This window comes from Egretta garzetta, unplaced genomic scaffold (genome assembly GCF_000687185.1).
Source record: "Egretta garzetta isolate BGI_Z169 unplaced genomic scaffold, ASM68718v1 scaffold603, whole genome shotgun sequence".
Lineage (NCBI taxonomy): Eukaryota > Metazoa > Chordata > Aves > Pelecaniformes > Ardeidae > Egretta > Egretta garzetta.
Window position 1 is genome coordinate 160132 of NW_009259121.1, and position 15751 is coordinate 175882.

The following is a 15751-nucleotide window of genomic DNA, read 5'->3' on the forward strand; positions in this document are numbered from 1 at the left end:
CTACTGTGTTTCATTTGTTGCTGGTGGCACAGTCTCAGTGCAACACATTAAAATAATTCATTACGTTTCTAGCAACTACTGAAAAATGATGTTCTTTGATGTTTCTGTGATGATTTAAAATTTTTGGACATAAAAATTCTTACTGCCCTACATAAGGAAAGATTCTGGCAAGTTGTATAACTGTATAACCGTTTCATTCACCCGCTGTGAAAGTGATTGGAGACTAAGTACCTTATGTAAGCGTCTGACTGCTGGCTTTCGGAGGTGATCGAAATTCACTGTGATATACTCAGGAGTATCCCATTCTTCTCCAGTAATCCCAGCAGGCAAAGTCCAGTAGAAGAGAACAGCTAATACAGTATCTGTGATAAGGAGCTACAAATGTCAGCATAGCCTCCTTCTAAGTTATCACATTCCCAGAGGATCCCAGAGAAGTTAGTATATTACTCATTGCGGTTTCAGCATTTATCTTCTGATGAGACCTACTTGAGGATAATCTGCATTATGCGTTCTGTGTAGTATCCTGCAGTGCAATATCAGTGTAGAATTTTATTTTGATACTATCTCGGTAGAAGAAAATTAGAGGCTTTTGCTTTCTTTTGAAATAGCTTCTAAGCTAGTGATATCTGCAGTTTGTTTCCATTTCTTCTTAAAAGTTGACCTTGTATTCTGGGGCTTTGACCTTTTTCTGTCTATGTGTACGAACTGTGATGTTAACATTATTTTAAAGAAAAAGACAGGTTACATTTTTACATAAATATGCATGTACATTTATAAAATACAAAAATGTCTATTTCCTGCTCTTATCCCCAGGTATTAGGCAAGGAGCTAATGCAGCTATGGTTGCTGCAGAATTTTGGCAACTGTGTTCCAGGATTATTTTTCTCATTTTGTGCTTTTTACATTTTTATGGAAAGATTGACTTAATTAGCACAGTATAATTCATAGAATCATACCTGTTCTTTGTAAGACCAGTTGCCACGCTTCTGTTACCCTCCAGAACAGGACGTCTGCATTCAAACTCCCTACTGGGAATAGTTCCTGGCCTGTGGTGGCTGCGGAACTGTGGCTAAGCATTCTTGGGGGCCATGTGCTGGTTGGCATCAACCAAAACTATGCTGAAGGTCATGCTGATAATTTATTTCTATGGATATTTACTTGTCAGAAACTGTGCATGTGCTGTGGCCCTGCATATTTTATTACTATAGATAGTTCTTTACTGTCCACTCTAGAAAGTTTTTAGTATATGCTAGTAATGGACTTTAAAAAGAAAAAAAAAAAATAAAAAATTGTGCCACAGCTACTTGCCAAAATGTTCATTTATGTACATATTTCCATACAGATAATAAAGATTTATGTGATGACTGAATATAAATATACTTAAAAGATAAAGTAAACTTTTAAGTGACTTCGCATTCACAAAAATGTCTTTGCGTGCACTTAGAAAAATGACTCATAAGCATCAGGTTACTGATTCTGTGCAGACTACTACTTGTAGGGTTGTTTTAATTTCAGATCTCGGCTTTAAAAAAAAAAGTAAAAACAAGAACAAAAAACCAAAGCAGAGTAATATTCATAATATTATTTTGTAGGTATATGTATCTTTAACTAGATTTAATTTATTTTTCTGACTCTCTAAAAGCTTAAAAAAGTTTTTTTGAAGGTAAAAACTTTCTAATATAAATATCACCATTGTTACTCTGATTTCAGTGCTCTACAGAATCGGGGATCTTTTCCTCTTTCCAATATATGACTATTAAGCAAAATCTCATGGGAAGAATAATGCCCACAGCATTTCTCACTAACCACTTGTAACTGCTTTTTGTAGGAATATTACCAATGGAACTGTGAACTCAAATTCTCATTTCAGCTTAGGTATAAAAGCACACTAGAAAAATTATCCTAAATTTACATTTATATAACTGAATGTAGAATATGTCCCATGATACTTTTACCATACATCCCTGCAAAGTGGCAATTGAAATATTCCCTCACTTAATAGTAAAGCTGAAATTCCTGCTATTGGGTAGGAACTTAAATTCCTGTTAGTGGGAAATATATTAGCTCAGGATGGCTGTGGGTACTGCAATTTGCCAAGAGCTGCCCCTGAATAGAGTGTAACTAACCAGTTATCAGCAGGTGTCGGCGGTGTTGAGTGAACCTCAGGAAATTCTGACAATGTAAAGTTCTGACAGGTTCTTGTTCACTTCTTGAGGCAAGATTGGAATTTCCCATTGCAGTAAGCTAATAAAAATTCATTAGGGTTAACAGTAGGAGCTCTGGGAAGGTTTTGTTAACCTCTTCGTTCTGGGGATCCTCATCAAAATGTGCTAATGCAGATATGAAAGCTCTGAAATGGCTAATGCCAGTGGAAAAAAATACAGTACAACTGCTAATATCACAGTTTGATGCATGCTTAAATTGCTAAGGAAAGAGGTACTGAATTGCTTTTTAAGTGCAAAAAAACCCCCCATCTAAATATCATTCTTTCACACTCAGATAATTCCCAGATGGCTGGAGGGATAGTATTCAAATTAGGAAAAAAAAAATCTGTCCAAGTATGAGAGTTTTCAGCATCCCAAATAAATTGAGAATTATATGAGAAATAGCTGCTGAGAATAAAAGTGCTACTTCAACATCACCATGTATAAAACTCACAAAAGCAATACACTAAATGTGGATTATTCTAGCTACATAAAGCAGTTCAGTGAGACTACTATAGCATGCCATTCCAAAGCCCATGTTGCTCAAATTCAAATACTTCTGGTTTCAATCAATCTTTATTATCCACTTAAGTGTTTGGGATTGATCAAAACAGCTGGCAATGCTTGAAAAAAATATCAGGTGTGTGTGAGCTACTAGCCTTTAACATGGTTCATTAGAATATGTCCTGAAATCCCTTTTGCTTCATGCAGAACAGGCTGTTGTACACTCACAAGTCATCCATCAAATGGCTGGGAAGATGGCTGTCACATGGCACTACAGTAGTGATATAAGCATCAATGTATCACTTCATTCTTTTTCTTTTTTCTATGGGAAAATACGTACTGATTTATTTCAAATTGTTTGGAATCTGAGAGGTTTCCTACTTGCAAGAGTTATGAAATGAAGGCACTAAAATATAAGTTTTTAACAGGAATGAATTCTCATGCAATGTAAGAACTATTAGTCTGAAAAAAATAAATCTCAGCAAACTCAGGGTGTATTCTGGTTGAAAAAAATGAAGATCACATGATAATATTGTCCTTGGAATTATATAAGATTTTAAAAGATTGACTGTAGTAAGTATTATACATTGGTATATTTTCAGTAGTCCTGGTGTTCTTACGAGGTTGTCTGCTTTAACATTGCTTTTTCTTTAATTACACTAAATTACTTTGGCCATTGCTGCCGGTTGACCCCAGCCAACAGCCAAGCACCCACATAGCTGCTTGCTCACTCCCCTCTCCTGTGGGATGGGGAGAAAACAGAAGGAAGGAAGGTGAGAATACTTGGGGATTGAGATAAAGGCAGTTTTATAGGTGAAGCAAAAGCTGTGCACGCAAGGAAAGTGAAATAAGTGAAAGTGAGTAAGTCACTACTCCCCATCAGCAACTTCCTCAAAAGTGGGGCTTCATCACATGTAGCAGTTACTTGGGAAGACAAATGCCATAACCCCAAGCATCCCCCCTTTCTCCTTCTCTGCCTGAGCTTTTATTGCTGAGCATAGCATCATATGGTATGGGATATCCCTGTGGTCAATTTGTTAGCTGTCCTGGCTGCATCTCCTCCTGCTTTCTTGCTCACCCCCAGCCTATCTTCTGGCAGACTGGGAAAAAGAGAAAGCCTCAATGCTGTACAAGCTCTGCTCAGCAGTAGCCAAAAGATTGGTGCGTTATCAACACTATTTTAGTCACAAATCTGAAACACAGCACTGTACGGGCTGCTGTGAAGAAAATTAACTCCATCCCAGCCAGACGCCATACAGCCATCTAATTATTTAATTACCTTATATTTGTAAGGCCGTTTCCTATGATTAGGTGAGCTACCATTTCCCCTGTCCTTTTTTCCCTCAAATTACTGTCTTAATGATAAGTTCATGATAATAAAAGTTCACCTCTTCAAAGCAGCAAAATAGATGGATCAAATTCACTGCCTTGTGTCATGAGGCAGCACACAGCATTAAATAGAAACTGGTGAATCTGTCTCAGAACCCAATGTCGGTGGAAGAGCAAACCCACTGGAGGTCTTAACATTGACCTGAGAGTCAGCTGGATCAGCACCAATTTAAAAGTTCACATGAACTCAGGAAAAATTGTTCATAGCTGCATATACCTACTCATAGCAGAAAAGAGATGTATGGAACTTTTTTTTTTTTATTAACTCATGGCATATTTTTTTCTGATTTATTCAGTGCTAGTAGTTGCTATAGTATGTTGAATAACATCTGTAAATAGTTATTTCTGAAGTTACATCAAATGTCAAATTATATCAAACTTTGTGATAGAACATTTTATAACAGAATTCCTGAAGGCTTCTGTATGACATACAGTTCGATAGAGAAATATGTTACAAACATACAGAATTATGATAAAGAAAAGTTAAAAACATGGTATACACTGTTCTGGATAGCCAGCAGGATGATATTCAATATGTCAGGATGCTTACCACAGCCTTGGATGAAACTAACTGTATGAGGCAGAATGATATTTTTGTAATACATGTGAAAATTTGATGTAGTAGAGAAGGAACAATTTACTTACCTTCAGATATCCCCTACTTTAGCCCCATTTGGGAAGCATAATTTGATTATCATTGTTTGCCATTGCCAACAGAAGCTTCTAATTCTGAACTTTAAAGAGAAATTTTATTTAGGACACACTCAAACAAGCAATTCCAGTTTAACTGAAACACTTCTTAAACAGATTTTTTTATTTTTTTATTTTTAAAGGCAACCATTTTGACAGAACTGGGTTAAGTAATTGCACATATGGTTCTTCTGGCAGATGTGAGGAGTTTCTTACCTCCAACAGGAAAGAGTAGGGAGAAGCAGGTGGTAAAATCAGGAGACGATAATCTCTTAGCCTAGAACAGCATGCTTAATTGTCGTCCTGTGGCAGGCATTTCAAAGTGCATTTAGATGTAGACACTGGTCTTCTGAGGAAAAAGGAAAGGCAGTAAGGGATTGGATTTTAACTGGGTACCATGCTAAATGTTCACTGGTTCTTTTTATAGTTCTGAGATATTTGAAAGTGTTGAGATTTTGCTTAATGACTTTGTGTATAGATGACTGCAATGCCTGCTTTAATCTATATTTCTTTTTGAGGCATCTAATTGTAAGAGTAATAATCCTGTTATGCTTCTTGGAGGAGGGATGTGAAAAGAACTGCTTTTTTGCGTGTTCCTAAATGGCACATTATGAACAGCTGATATATTCGTGGAAGAGATTTCCAAACAAAATAGCTGGCTGAAGATTATATTGGTCATGGCAGCAAATCGCAGGACAGATAGAGTAAATGGAGATCTCTATTGAAAGGGTAGTAAAGAAAAAATGCATAGTTGGGCCGTTTTCCTTCAGGCTATAATTATTACCTATGAGAGGTTTGCCTATTAAACCAATAACTTAGAGGAAGTCACAAGTAAAGAGTCATAAAAATCCATTCTGTTCATGTTGACACTACCTAAAAAGAACAAGGGGAAGAGGCTAATTGAACAGACAATATTAAGCAAATGCTGAATGTTGGCTTTTTACATTTGATTTCCCTCATAAATGTCTCCTCTTCATTAAGAGTTTTAGCTCTACTTTTTCATTAATTTAATCTAAGGTAATGAATATTGCTTGCAAAACTTTTCCTACGTTGCCTTGCCCACAGAATTAGAAACTCAGAATGAGCCTGACAAGCACAGGAAAGTTTGCTGCTGCCCAGCACATTACTTCTTAGATATTTTTGTCCAAGCAAAGGCTACAAATCTTTCAGGAGGAATAAAAATGTACTTGTTAGAAGTGTAGCGTTAGATATCTTCCATGTAAATTCTTAAAAGCCTTCAAAAAGGAGCATTCACTGCCTACCTAGTAGAGTGTACTAGTATTTTACAACTATTGTGTATGGGTTTTTTTGTAAAAGCTTTGCTTCTGCTGCTGTGATTCTTTGTGCTGTTTAAGAGTCCTTCACCTCCGTCCCTAACTGCTCAAGCATTCTCCACATCTGGAGGCCACTTCCACTTGTTTTTATATGCTTTAAGTGCTTAAAAAATAAAAAAAAAATGTTTCATAGAAACATTTGACTGAGAGAAATTAGCTAGAGAAATAAGAAGCATTCAGTAGGCTGGAGACAAAAAGGGAAGTCAGTGAGTGTGGTTTGAAAGCGGCAATAAATGCCTAAATGGGAGCCGTTGAAATGGTAATGTGGAAGCAAGGGCTAAGGAGTCTCATCTTTACCTCTCCCTAGTGTACACAGAAGAAAGTTCTTTATTGTCCTTTTATAACATTTTGGGGAAGGTTTTTAGTCCTCTGGTATTTTTCAATAAGCTATCATCAGGAAAGCTAGTTTATGTTTCATGGACTTCCCATTGTTGCTGTCCTCTGGATTCTCTCTGATTTATCAGTGTGTCTGGCACCAGATACTGATACACACAGGCAAATTCTGGTGCCTGAGCTGTGCTTATTTTTGTAACGTAAGCTCTACCAATTCTGAGCAGAAAACAATTTTCTCAGTGTCCTATGTACCAACATCCCTTCTCCTGTGTTCCTTGTTTACTGCACATCTTGGTGCATTTTTAATTGTCATTCTGCTATAATTTTTGTTCCATTTGTAATGACTCCTCTCTGTTAGGCAACATATAAAGTAATTTATTTGTTTTGTCTTTGTGTGCTTGATTTCTTTTTTTCCTTTTTTTCAGTGCTGAATTTTTCAGTGTCTACTACTGAGTTTATTCTATGTATTTCTCAAGGTCATTTGAATTCAAATCTTGTCTCCTCAGGTGCTTATATTTTTTCCCCATGTTGGGTCATCCACAGTTTCCACAAACGTATTACATTGTTCAAGACAACCACACACTGATAACCAATCAGTTAATACTGGAACTAAGATGGTTCCATTACCTACGCTATCCAATCACACCAGTTACTGGAGCATAAGCCTATCTGTAAATCAGGGACAGAGGACCATTGAACTTGTGCCAAGTTTGGCAGTCATAGAGACTGGCCTGATCCTACAGGCCAAAATACTTGCCACTGCTGTACAGTCCATTTTTTTCTACATTGTTAGTTCAGTCATACCTTTTCCTGATGGTGCAAACTCATTTTTTCTTTGATATGAGTTAATTTGAGTGCTTCTGACTGTTGAAATACTAACTCAGTAGATGATAGCTGATGGTGCAGTTTGTGTATTGGCTATTAATCCATTTGTCTGGATTTGCTAATTAAATCTAGCTGTATTGTTGCTCTTCCAAAAGTTAGGAAAGCAAGATTGGAATAAGTCAGCTGTAGCAATTCTAGTTTCTTCTTGCCATGGAGGTAAGCACATCATTTCTATTACCACAGTTAGTGCAAGGCTTTCCTTTTAGTTTGACATGGTGTAATGGAACAGCAACGAAGAATGATTTTTTTTTTTTTTTTTCCTCCCGTTGGTTATGTCCATGAGCTTTCTCAATCTGTTGTAGTTTCTGGAGTAGAAAGAATATTTTAGTTATTATTTTTCCTCTCCTGCTCTTCAAAACCTTTTCATTGGTTTCTGGGAGAGATCTCGATGAATTTACGATTTCTTCATTTTTTTACTAATAGAGAAGAGGGGAACAAGAAAGAGCTTAGCTATTTTGTTTCCTCACCATTTTTGCTTTGTCATTTATTCTATTGTCAGCCTTTGTTATTCTTTACAACTCTCTTGAGCAGGAAATGGCAGCAGGAAGAAAATGTGACTGATGAGACCTTAACAAAACTGTTCATAGAAACAAAGGGAAAGGAATACCTGTTTCAAGATATAAGAGAACACCACTGTGTTGAGACCTCAGTCACATATTTACATATGTGATCAGGATCTTAGTGTACAGCTCATACGCTTCAGTTGAACCCTTTGCCAAAATAAGGTCTTAATTCACTTGTGCATATGTTTGAAAAGTAGTTTTCAAAATTAGAAGAAATTTGGGGGGGAAAAAAAAAAAGAGACAAATGAACCTCTGTGGCGAAACCTAGCTTTGGTTTTCTCATTAAATGTACTTGATTTTTAAGTTCCATGTATAAAATGTTATTTGCAAACCAGTTTTAGTTTGAGGTACAAAACCAAAACTACTGTATAAATGTTTTTCTGTACTTTTTTGTTATTTCTTTGGGTAAATGTAGCTATGCTTCTATGTTTTGTAGTTCATTATCTACTGACATAACGAAAGTATACCATAACATGTCTAAGAATTGTTCAAAGAAACATGAAAAATGCCCACTTTGTTTCATAACGAGAAAATACTCAAAGATTTCCTCATATTTTTCATGATGATAATTTTCAAAGTTATTTACTTTTTTCACCTTGTTTCTCATGTTTATATGAGTGCTTAGATTGATTGCTTTTATTTTTATGCCATTTGATTGCACCACCCCTCTGCTTTTATTAAAATGTAATATTTGCAGATCAGTTGGAGCAGTTCAATTAAAATGGCCAACCACTAGAAAACATTCAAAGACCAGAAAAAAGGGTATTTTGGGAAAAAAAAAAGTTGTTAACATGTTGGTATCATTTACTGATTTCTGTTTTTTCATTTGAGTGTAAGGTAAAATTCAGAGTAGAAGTCAGATAATTGAGGAAATAGAAACAAAATTAAAATTACAAGTCACAAAAAATAGTCTATGAAATAAAGTTATATTATGCCAAACCATTAAAAGCTTGCTTTTCAGGCAGATGAATAAAGCCAATTCACACTACAATCGGGGAAGAGCAGTAGGTGATTAGTGCCTCTAAAGATAACTCCTGCAGACTAGACCAGATCCATGTTAATTGTTAGGATGAGAGAATTGAAAAGGAAGAATATGCAGAGTTGGAAGAAGAAATGTTTACTCCAGAGGGCTGTACCACTCAGCCTCCGTGTATCCCATCTAAAGATGATTTTATAAAAGGAAACCTCAGAGTGAATATTTTCTGTATAATTTATTGTATTTTACAGCATTTCTTTAAAAAGGATTTTGGAACACAGCCTGAAGTAGGGATTAGATTTTAAGGAATTTGTTGTATGGAACTGGGGTTAGTTTAAATTTTGAAGCTGGGGATGTAAAAATTGCTTCTTTTTTATTAGCTGAAGAAGCAGTTCAGTATGCTGGAGCTGTTCCTTAGGGAAGAAAAAGAGGCAAGTGCAAACTCCTGGCCAGAGCCCAGCTGCCTGTTAGAGTTCCAGAGCTTGTCCTGATTCACTTCTGTTTGTTCTTCTCTTGCTTGTTCATTCATATCCTTTCCACTGAATCATGAAACAAGAAACTGTGAAATCTTTGGGTTGGTGGATTTTGGTATACTTTTGGATCTCTAGGCATTCTATGACTGAATGTAGTTGATAGTGGTTTTAATACTGTGTTTCCTTAGAGTTTTTTTCTAATGTACGCTGTAGTAGGTGGCAGATTTTTTGTGTCTAGAAACACTGGATTGAAACACTATCACTGACATTATCAACAGTTTTTTTCCAGAATGCTAGCACTATAAAAGAATGAATAAATAAATATTTCTATGTACATTTCATAAAATATTTATAAACAAGCTTCACAAAACAAATATTTTAAAATATATTTCATAAACTAAATTCTGGTCCATTACTGAATAAACAGGGTAGATCAATTTTTGTGGTGCAAACTTATTTGATTCTCATTTCTCTATGACAGTAGCCCACAGGATTTGGTCTGTTGCTAGTTGTGAAGTAATGATGGATGGACCTGTGGAACTTTGGATGTGACTTAACCTAAAAAATAATTCCTTGGCATTATGACACAAATCTGGAGTTAAGCATCTGAAACTGAATACATGTTCCAAACAAGCAAGTACATAGGTTTGATCTCATAAAATACAGAAGAAAAAAAGTGTTTTCTTAATTTTGTGATTACTATAGAAATAAATGTGCCAATCTCTAGAAAAAGATTAAGGAAATATGACACTACTAAGATAGGATGGGTGAAGAAAGTGTGGATGGCTCGTGTTTTGTGCCTTAGCTCTAACAGGTTTCCAAAGTCGGGTCTTGTTTTCTTCTGTTGTCATTCTGTTGGACTCTGTGTGAAATTTAGAAGTGGCTAAGTACCCTTTGGTATAAGGGAGACTAAAATAGTGTAATACTGCTTCTGCTTCTTCCAAACACAATACATGTGCGCTTTATATGCACTCCGCCTTAGAGGTCTGATACATGGGCGTGAATATCCAACTCTGTGACACTTCCTACTCATCTCTGTCTATCCCTTTGTCACTCCTGGGCAGCGTAATTGCTCATGCAGCAGTTATCAGATCAGTGCAAGTTGAAGCCCAAATATTAAAGAATAAGTGCTTTTGCCTTGCTATACCACACTGTAAACTGCAGCTATTAGTAGCTGCCTCAAAAACAGTCTTGCTTTTCCAGGTGTAGGAGTAGAGATCTGTGAGGGGGCAGTAGGGTGGAGAGCTGCAAGCAAAGATCACTGCTAGCTGTCTCCAGGAAAGCTACTTGTTGTCTTGCATCAGAAGCCCTCAGTTCAAACTCACATCCAGTTTGAAACCCTTGCCTGTTACTTCTTAACTTGCCAATTGATTTTAAGAAAGTGTACACATCACGAACACATGATAAAATGCACAGAGAAAGTCTGAAAGAAAGCAAGAATTTTGTGGCAGACCTCTCTGTTCACCCGTCTGATAGGCGCTTAGTGCAGGGAATCCCCTTTCCTCTTCCCGTCCACATCAATTTAGCTCCCATGTAAAGTCTAACAGTTTCCAGGCTCGAGTTTAGATTTGTGTTACTATATAGTCAAAATCTGTTGTATCTTAGTCTGATCCAAAGACGTTTAACATCTATCTTTATGCAAACTTAACTCTAAAACATCAAAAGTGTCCAAAATCTTTAGACTACAGGGTTTTGTGGTTTTGGTTTGGTTTTTTGGTTTGTTTTTTTTTTTTTTTCTTCTCTTTCCTGAGTGGGACAGCTATAGGAAAATCCCAGTGCTCTTGGAAGGCTCTGGAGGTCCTCTGAGGAGTTCAAACAATCCTATCCCTTCAGAAACTTCAGGATGTTTAATTAGTACTCCTTTCTTTGTTCGTGCTTTGCAACAGAGACTCTTTGTCAGCTTTGGGTTAAACCATTAATGAAAACGGTGTGTTAATTAAACAACTTGCTTATTTCTAATTGGCAAAAGCACCCTAGCTCTCCTGAGACCCAGAACCAAGCACAGCAACGTCTGCTAAGAGACACTTGTGAGCTGGTAAGAGACGTCATAGAAAATATTAAAGTGTCCAGGGGAAGTAGCAATAATGAAAATCTTGTGTGCTGAGTGCTTCACAAGAGGCAAAACATGTGGATATTCATATTCTCAGGAGTCTTCCTGGTTTTTCTTTTCTTTTTTTTTTTTCTTTTTTTTTTCTCCACAGCATGCAATTTGCATGATGAGAGTTACAACTAAACCTCATTATTTGGAAGGAAACTGGCAAGATGGCTTGAAATTTTCAGGTTTTATTTCAGCATGTAGAAACAATATTCAGCATATTTTATTTTAATCTTTACTTGTTCTGGATGTCATTGAGAGAAAAGAACAGGCACATGTGTGGAAACAGCTTCTGAGATGGAATGCATTGATTTCACACAGCAAAGTGGCAGCATTGCCTCTTTTGAGGCAGGTTTTCTTATTGACATTCACTAATGTATTAATGGGAAGTCCTGCTGATAATCGCCCCAGTTTAAGCTACATTACATAGGAATATCAGCAGTTGTGTTGACAGACTTCCACAAACTCATTCTATCAGTATTTAATGTCAGTATAAAGAAAACTATTGTGAGATGCTACGTATTTTAGTTTACATTTTTGGAAAAAAAAATGCAGTGCTGGCGGGTATCTGTGAGAAACTCTGTCTGTGTGGCTACCTTAAAAACATAGGTCAAGTTAAAGGTTTTACATGTATTTCTTTTTTCTCTACAAGTTGTTATTCCAATTTCAGTACTGAAAACTTTATTCTGTCACATATTTGAATAGGTTGAAGTAATATTTATGAAAAATATTGAATAATCACATTATTACAGCAGTAGTCTGCTGTATACTGAAAGATGTAGTGAATTATTACAAAACTGAGGCTTGTAAGAATCCAGTTTTAATTTTGGGTTATAAATTATTTATATGTGTTAATCTATGTTGTCCATTAGCCATTTAACTGAGATAATAACTAATTTTCATATGGATTTGTAAGCATTTTATGAATTTAAATAGTTATTGTACCTTAATGGAAATATATTGTGTCTCTTTCTTCTTTTGAATACAGCAACTTTCTGCTTTATTTTCACTGCTAAAGGTATCACCTTATTACTGAGAAGAAACTAACATCTCTTCTGTATAATTTCCTATGTACGTAACCCCACATGTAGAAAGCTCCTTAAAGACACAAAAACTAAAATAGCAAACTAGACATGTCAGTAGTGTGCTGGGTGGTTAGTTTGATAACTCATGGGACAGCTTTAACTTATGTGTTTCTTACATGGTTTCAGTGAATGCTGTGTCAAGCCAATCTGTATGTGATCTAGTTCACTATTCCTTTGGGAATGTCTAATACAGGCTTACAAAAACTTTTGGAAGTCTAGGCCATAAGCTGCTAAACCACATTGTTTAGCTTTTGGCAATTTGGTAGGAATTGCAGTTTCAATACTTCCATTTAATTTAGTAGGAGTATTTGTATGAGCAGAGTGAGAAAAATTTAGCAAAATACTTTAAAAATTTTTGATGAGACACAACAAATGTGCTGTTTGTTGCTAGAAAATTCAGCTCCAGATGAACACATGCATTGTTTCTTTACAAGCTTTGTAGAGGAGGCGTGTAATGATTGTTCAGAAATGGCAGGGTATAGAGGATAGTGGCTTGAAAAATAGCATGTTTGGTGCCACACAAGAAATGATTGCACCAAATTGGTTTAAATAACCCTCAGGAAAAAAAAAATTGTCTAGAAGAATTGTGTATCAGTTACAAATTGAAATCTGAAACTGTATAAAGAAAATATAAAGGTTGATCTATTCATATTAATTCATATTAATTTTTGGTTTTTGCAATTACAAATACCATGAAGACAGTAACGGGGACCTTTCCTATTAGCCTAGAAAGTAATCAAGCCTATATAGGTTTAGAACTTCCTTACTCTCTATATAAATACTTATTTTTGTTCTGTTTCTCTCTGGGATAGATCTGACAATATTGGTCCAATGTTTACAGAAATTGTTCATGGACTAGTTCTCTTGCAGGCAGTGAACAGTTTTGTATAACATCACCTTACTCAGTTCTCTAAGAATTAGTAGAGTAGTAAAGGTCGAATGTTCAATTTTAGGTACTGAGGCTTTTACAATGTTTTTCTTGACAAGAGAGACATGTAGGATTCTGGGAAATAAAAAAACACACAAACCAAATGTCGTAGAGTCATAGAATAGTTTGGGTTGGAAGGCACCTTTAAAGGCCATTTAGTCCAAGTCCCCTGCAATGGGCAGGGACATCTTCAACTAGATCAGGTGGCTCAGGGCCACATCCAGCCTGACTTCGAATGTTTCCAGGGATGGGGCCTCCACTACCTCTCTGGGCAACCTGTTCCAGTGTTTCACCGCCCTCATTGTAAAAGATTTCTTCCTTATATCTAGTCTGAATTGACCCTCTTTTAGTTTAAAACTTACCCCTTGTTGTATCACAGTAGGCCCTACTGAAAAGTTTGTCTCCATCTTTCTTATAGCCCCCCTTTAAGTCTGAAAGGCTGCAAGAAGGTTTCCCTGGAGCCTTCTCTTCTCCAGGCTGAACAAGCCCAACTCTCTCAGCCTGTCCTCATAAGAGAGGTGTTCCAGCCCTCGGATCATTTTTGTAGCCCTCCTCTGGACCTGCTGCAACAGTTCCATGTCTTTCCTGTGCTGAGGGCTCCAGAGCTGGACACAGTACTCCAGGTGAGGTCTCACCAGGGCAGAGTAGAGGGGCAGAATCACCTCTCTCGACCTGCTGGCCACGCTTCTTTTGATGCAGCCCGGGGTACGGTTGGCTTTCTGGGCTGCCAGCGCACATTGCCAGCTCATGTCCAGCTTTTCATCCACCAATACCCCCAAGAATCTCTCGGCAGGGCTGTTCTCGATCCCTTCATCCCCCAGCCTATACTGATACTGGGGGTTGCCCTGACCCAGGTGCAGGACCTTGCACTTGACCTTGTTGAACCTCATGAGGTTCACACAAGCCCATTTCTTGAGCTTGTCCAAGATGGCATCCTGTCCCTCAGGCGTGTCAACTGCACCACTCAGCTTGGTGCCGTCTGCAAATGGTCATAGACAAACAGACATAGTTTTGAAATCCAGAGATTAAATAAAGAGGGTATTCTTTATTCTGTCAGCTGCACAGCAGCTCAGGGAAGGCTTCTTAAAAAATGTTTTTCCTGTTAAACATCCAAGGAATCTTGGATTGGTCAGGATTACTTGCTTATCCATCTCCACAAGGATGGAAAGCAAATGATCAACACTGCCTCTTGTGTTGGATTGTAAAAATATTTTGAGGAAATAATTGTGAGAAAGTAATATGGTTTTGTCTTGCCTGCAAATTCCCAGTGTTGTCAGAAAGGTCAATAACTTTCTCTTGAGTTCTTTGGAGTGCGCTACAGAAGCATTTTTAAAATGTAAGAAATTGTCTGGTCTTCCTTTTAGTAGATCCAATACTTAAATTATCTTTTAAGAAAATGGATGAAGTAACCTTTAGAAGAGCTTTTTGTACCTAAGCTTTGGGATATTATTGTCTGAATATTTATATTGGGTTGTATTTGTATTTTTCTTACCCTTTCCTTAAAGGACATCTCAGCAAGGCCTGGGTGGGTGATGATCTGGTAGAAAAGAGCTGTCATAAAAAAAACCCCAAACCAAATAACCCCCCAACAAAACAAAACAAAACAAAAAACTTGAAAATGAGGGGTAGAACAGTGTGTACATCCAAGTATCCTTGTTCAGAGGAGGATGTCTAAATTACTTTGACCTGTGTTGTTTAGTTTCTATATTTGACTGAGTGGAACTTGAAAAAAAATCTTTCATTTACCGAGGACTATTTCCTTCTTAGCAAGAAATTTGAAATTGATTTTAACTTGACACATTTCTTCTCTGAAGTAATATAAAATCTTTGTCTAATAAATGTATACAGAGACTTTGTGGCCCATCAGGGTACCATGACATTCCAGTGTATTGATTCTGTGGTGTTAAAGGGTGACATATTTGGTGTTAACGGGCCATCAGAGTATTGGGTTTTGAATTGTACTCAGTAAGAAGCACTGACTTTCCTGTAACATGACAGGCTTTCTAAAGCAGTGGAAGTAACTGTAGTCTTACATAATTCCTTATGTGTAAACCTCAAAGGTTAATAAATTTTTTGTATAATCATGCAGAGATTAATTTAATAAAATCAGAAAATCTTAGAAAAAATTCAGGAAATAGAATACTTATTGAACTGTAACAACCAAAACCATTCTGTACTTTGTCATCTGTAAAAATTCTTGATGTCCAGAATTTAAAATTCTCTCTTAAAAGGAACATTTTATTTTATACTTTTTATTTTTCTTTCTGCAAAGTGTAATCTGTATCCTAGGTA

General features: G+C 36.7%; 1 protein-coding gene across 1 annotated transcript in view; it reads left to right on the forward strand.

Annotated features, from left to right (window-relative positions):
* Positions 1 to 15751, forward strand: part of LOC104123294 (protocadherin-7-like) — a gene marked incomplete at its 3' end in the record, with an annotated part of 52549 nt that overhangs the window by 24111 nt on the left and 12687 nt on the right.